The 6,000-nt window shown below is 26.1% G+C and overlaps 3 protein-coding genes across 11 annotated transcripts in view; 2 read left to right on the forward strand and 1 right to left on the reverse strand.

Moving 5' to 3' along the window:
• Positions 1-6,000, reverse strand: part of LOC125874124 (putative pentatricopeptide repeat-containing protein At1g12700, mitochondrial) — a 78,219-nt gene that overhangs the window by 51,529 nt on the left and 20,690 nt on the right. The window lies entirely within an intron of this gene.
• The window catches only part of LOC125874168 (cytochrome b5-like), a 116,943-nt gene that overhangs the window by 40,085 nt on the left and 70,858 nt on the right, over positions 1-6,000 (forward strand). The window contains exon 1 of one of the 4 annotated variants that reach the window (XM_049555010.1): positions 1,952-1,963. The exons of the other annotated variants lie outside the window; for them this stretch is intronic. The gene's annotated coding sequence lies outside the window, so the exon portion shown is untranslated. Of the gene's footprint in view, positions 1-1,951; positions 1,964-6,000 lie in introns of those variants that run through there. 4 annotated transcript variants of the gene reach the window in all.
• LOC125874165 (norbelladine synthase-like) overlaps positions 1-6,000 on the forward strand; it is a 38,865-nt gene that overhangs the window by 6,849 nt on the left and 26,016 nt on the right. The window lies entirely within an intron of this gene.

The following is a 6,000-nucleotide window of genomic DNA, read 5'->3' on the forward strand; positions in this document are numbered from 1 at the left end:
TATAATTTCAAATTTCAATTGCAATTCCAGTTCAGTTTTTAGTTACATCATACCACCTTCCTTGAAAATTAAAAAAATTATTTACATAAAAATGTTAATTTATCAATGAATTGGACGAAATCTCCACAATCAACTTTTTGTCAACAATATCTTTGAATTTTTTTTTAGTGAAAATCGGGTTCTTTTTTTGATAACTATCTAATAATCTTTTTGATGTCGAAAATGGTGTCAATGAATCAAACACCAAAAAAAATAGAAAGAAAAACAGAAAAAAAAGAATAAACGATTAAAAACAGAAAAGAAACGAAGAAGAAAAAATGTGAAAAAAGTTACAGTTGGGAGTAAATGAGTAAATGTTTATCTTGAACTGAATGAAAAGAATAAGAAAGAGAAAGAGTCTTGAGAAAAGAAAAAGAAAGGAAGAAGAAGATGAAAAAAAAAAATATAGAGAAGAGAAGTTAATTGAAAAATAAAATGTTTAAAAATTAGTAAAATAAGTTATTAAATATGTCATCCAATAAAAAGATGACATGTGTCAGTTTTTTGGTTTTTTTTTTGTCTCACGCGCTTATAGAAAGTTGGTGATACAAATTTTGCCACGTCACCCTTTAAGGGGTAATTAAATTCACTTCAAATTAAATTAGGGGGGTAAACAAACACCCGTATGGTTAAAGTGCTTAAAGTAAATTGTGCAGACAAGTTAGGGGGGAATTTATGTAATTTCCCTTTTTAAAAATTTGCTTTGTATTATTGTATTCACTATATATCACTTTGTAAATTACTAGATATAGGACCCCATGTCAACACGGGGCCCAATATATATTATTTTTTTATTTTAATTTATGTCATATTATGGAATTTGAGAAGTTATTGAAATTTTTATATGATTTTAAAAATATTTTAAATTTTTAGTTATTGTGATTTGTAGTACTTTTTTTTTAACATAATTTTGAAAAAAAAATTTATTACTCTGTTTGTTCTAATTTATGTGGCACACGCAAAATTTCAAATATTAACCATTTTTTATATGTCTCTTTAATATATTAAGTTGTTAATTATTGTATTTTATAGTACATTTTGAACCTAATTTTTTAATAATATATGTTATTTGCCATGTCCCAATTTATGTGGCATCAATTGATAGATTTGTTGGAGTCCAGAGATTTATTTTGTTAATTNAAAAAGTACTACAAATCACAATAGCTAACAATTTAAAATATTTTTAAAATCATATAAAAATTTCAATAACTTCTCAAATTCCATAATATGACATAAATTTTTTTAAAAAAAGTGTTATAAATCATAATAAATTGTACAATATTTTAACTACTTTAAAAGTATTATAAATTGTAATAAATAATACAACAATTTAAATTACTTAAAATTTAACGACTTAAAAATATTTTTTTAAATGTATTAAAATTTTTGTTAATTGTCAAAACTTTACATGTACCACATAAATTGGGACATGGAGAGTCACACATATTTTTTTAAAAAAATTACATTAAAAGTATTCTATCAATTAACAACATATATTGTTTGAAATTGACGTAAAAAAAAAAAAAAATTACAATAATTAACAAAATAAATCTCTCGACTCCAACAAATCTATCAATTAATGTCACATAAATTGGGACATGACAAATAACATATATTATTAAAAAATTAGGTTCAAAATGTACAATAAAATACAATAATTAACAACTTAATATATTAAAGAGACATATAAAAAATGCTTAATATTTAAAATTCTGCGTGTGCCACATAAATTAGAACAAACAGAGTAGTAAATATTTTTTTCAAAATTATGTTAAAAAAAAGTACTACAAATCACAATAGCTAAAAATTTAAAATATTTTTAAAATCATATAAAAATTTCAATAACTTCTCAAATTCCATAATATGACATAAATTAAAATATATATATATTGTCTATTATATTCATAAATTCTTTTGTTTTTGTCTACTCTTTATTTCTTTTCCTCCTTTGAATGTGGCTTTGGAACACTTGAAACAAGCCATCACATCATCTTCCGTTTTTTTATTATTGGTCTTTTGTTTGATTTTGACTTTTACTTTAATTATGTCAACACTCTTAATGAGACTTGTATATGTCTTATGTGTGACAATTTTTTATCGTATATTATATTTTAGATTCATGAAATTATCATGTTTTTAAATTGTCCAAATAACAAATACGTCTATTAGAGTACAAGTGTTTTTGATTTTTATATTGTCTTGGTAATTTTTATACTTAATTAAAAGATTTGAGAACATTAATGAATCTTACGTGTAAAGGAGATGTGCTAGCAATACAATTCTATTGTTGATTTTTTTTTAATTGATGCAGAAGAAGATGTACATTTTTTAAAAAGAGTAGAAAATTGGCACTTATGATAGTCAAGATAAGTATACTTGACAAAAAAATAATGAGACGAAAACCACTTCAAGAGATGTACATTTTTTTTTAAAAAAAAAAAGGGTAAAAATTGGTTCTACTTATGATAGTCAAGATAAGTATACTTTACCAAAAAAAAAAATGAGAAAAAAACTATTTAAAATCATATTCTAACATAATAATTACAGAGTAGAAAGAGCATGGATAAACAAACTACACTTCCTTCAAGTTTTGAAAAACAAAAGTGATAATGTATCTACAACTTATTTATAATTGATTTTTTTAATCAATTTTTTATTTATTTAGTATAATATTTTGTTCAGTAAAATGGATGAGACATAGAATAAAATTTATTCATTTAAAAAGAGGTATCAAGTGCATCGATATTCGCAAAATAAATACATTGAAATTCCAAGTGAGAATTTCAAAATAAAGAATCTTATATGACCAAGATCATTTATCAAGTAAAAAAGGAATGATTACCAACAAACCAATAAAATTATTGTTTTTCACTTTTATTTTTTTAATTATTATTTTTAAAAGGGAAAAGACATAAAATTCCTCCTGAACTTGTCCGTATAACTTATTTTAACATTTTAACTATACGGGTGTTTAAATATCCCCTTAACATCTTTTAAGTGTTTTTTTCAACCCTCCCATCAGTAGCCCAGTTGAAGGCTGGATGTTGTTGAGTCACACACGTTTTTATTTGTCCACATGTATGTTAACTAAATTTCTAATTAATTACTTAAATCTCCATAATAATAATTATTTTTTTCATCACTAATTGTCTTCCGCAATGTTTGCCACCTGCTCAACAACAACTCTTCTTTTTACAGTGAAATTTTCTTCAACTTTTCTTCTTCCATAATATAATAATTCTCTTTATGTAAAAAATAAAAAAAAAGCTTCTCCAATTTTCTTTCTTTTCGTAAGAAAATAAGTTTCAATATTCCATTTGTAGACATCAATTTCCACATTAAACCAACAACTCCTACATCCACCATGATTATTTCTAAAATTGAGCCAAAACTAAATCCATCGATGAATTTACCCCCCAATCTACAAATTATAATTCAAATTCAATTGCAATTCCAGTTCAGTTTTTAGTTACATCATACCACCTTCCTCGAAAATTAAAAAAATTATTTACATAAAAATGTTCATTTATCAATGAATTGGACGAAATCTCCACAATCATTTTTTTGCCAACAATATCTTTGAATTTTTTTTTAGTGAAAATCGGGTTCTTTTTTTGATAACTCTTTAAACTCATAGATCTAATAATCTTTTTGATGTCGAAAATGGTGTCAATGAATCAAACACCAAAAAATTTTGTCAAAGAAAAACAGAAAAAAAAAAAACGATTAAAAACAAAAAAGAAACGAAGAAGAAAAAATGTGGAAAAAATTACAGTTGGGAGTAAATGAGTAAATGTTTATCTTGAACTGAATGAAAAGAATAAGAAAGAGAAAGAGTCTTGAGAAAAGAAAAAGAAAGGAAGAAGAAGATGAAAAAAAAATATAGAGAAGAGAAGTTAATTGAAAAATAAAATGTTTAAAAATTAGTAAAATAAGTTATTAAATATGTCATCCAATAAAAAGATGACATGTGTCAGTTTTTTGATTTTTTTGTGTTTCACGTGCTTATAAAAAGTTGGTAATAGAAATTTTGCCATGTCACCCTTTAAGGGGTAATTAAATTCACTTCAAATTAAATTAGGGGGGTAAACAAACACCCGTATAGTTAAAGTGCTTAAAGTAAATTGTGCAGACAAGTTAGGGGGGAATTTATGTAAATTCCCTTTTTAAAAATCTGCTTTGTATTATTGTATTCACTATATATCACTTTGTAAATTTATGTGTTACAGGCTTAATGTTATTAATATATAGAACTAATAAATTGAAGAAAAAATATAGAGTGATGGATAAAGAAGAATTCGTACCAAACAATTTCATGTCATTTGTTTAAGTTTAGGCTAATGTTTCGAAAAAAATTGAAACTATCAAGTCATTGAAATAATATTCTTTAATGATATTAATATTTTACTTAATCTCTTTTTTCGAAGAATGAAAGAACACTAAAAATCTATTTATTTTAACTAAAAATCTATTATTTTTTTTTATTTTAACAAATTTTCATATCTTTATTTCAATATTATACTACACTATTATATTACTTCTTAGACAAATTAAAATATTGCAGACATTACATAAAAATAGCTAAAAATTTTAATTGGCTTAGAAATCTAAGTATGTTATATTATTTATTTATACAAAGAAAAATAATGAAACTCTCTCCTTACATTCTCAATTGTTTATTTGAATAAAAAAGATAAATTAAAAAAATTATTTGAATTTATTATGAGAAAAATTTACATTATAATAAGCAAAATCATGATGTGAATTAGACTATAAGATCATATAACTAAAGTATTAAAAAGATAAAATTAAAAAACCTAAAATTTTGATAAGCATATACATCTAATTATGTGTATCTAAATATGGAATGTAATTGAAACATATGAATTTAGGAAAAAATCACGACTGTAGAGTATCTGTCATGTCATTAATCCAAAAAAAAAATATTCAAAATCAATTCCCAAGAAAGATTAGATACATGTATACTTAATAAGATACACTGATAAAAACTAGATACATATAATTGTATCTCAATTATGTATCAGATACATTAATAATATGTCAAAAAGATGTGTAAATCTCCACTTATTGAAATTTTCTGATTACGTTCATGGCTGGTCAGGGCATCTCACCGTGGCAATGTTTGCTTCACTTTTTAATTTGTCGATGTTGCTCATTGCTCGCTGCATTTGGATCTAATTGACCTCTGTCATATCTACCGAAAATTCAACATGAACACTCCTCCAATTGGGCCTTTCGACCTCTTAATCGCGTTTGTCGTTGACACGATCTTCAGGAAGTAACAATTTGAAAACGAAAAGTTATAGATTAATTATATGAATATGCATTGATACATTTAATTTAAAGAGGGTAAGAAACAAAGAAATTGATGAATAACTTGTACATAACTTCTGGTTGATTGCGGCAGAAACAATTTTAGGAGTAAAAATCTTGACTAAACGTTAATTAGCAGGGGTGGGGGAGATATTGTGTCACGACCCGATTTCTCAAGTCATGATGGCACCTACTATAACCCACCAGCAGGTAAGCCAACCCGTAACCCGGAACAACAAGTAATGGGTCTAAGGGTAGAAGTTAAGCAAGAGTAGGAAAATAACAATATAAACAAGCGAAAGCAACCCAAAACATATATACAAATAAAGATCCCTCCCAGAACCTGGAAGTCACCAGTACAGAGCTACTACAAAATGAGTACAAGTCCCAAAACTGGACAACAGAGACTGGACTGTCTCGAAAGGAAGAAGACAAGTCTATATATACAGATGGAGACTGAAATAGTACAAAATGCCGTGTGCTCACCCCCGTCTCCAGATAAGGCTACTCCAAGCTCGATCAACGCTGGCTACTAGTTCTCGGACCTGCATCACAAAATAGATGCAGAGCGTAGCATGAGTACCAAAACAACAGGTACCCAGTAGGCATCATAGGCCGACTGAGCAA

The sequence above is a fragment of the Solanum stenotomum genome, chromosome 8, assembly GCF_019186545.1.
Source record: "Solanum stenotomum isolate F172 chromosome 8, ASM1918654v1, whole genome shotgun sequence".
In the NCBI taxonomy this organism is placed as follows: domain Eukaryota; kingdom Viridiplantae; phylum Streptophyta; class Magnoliopsida; order Solanales; family Solanaceae; genus Solanum; species Solanum stenotomum.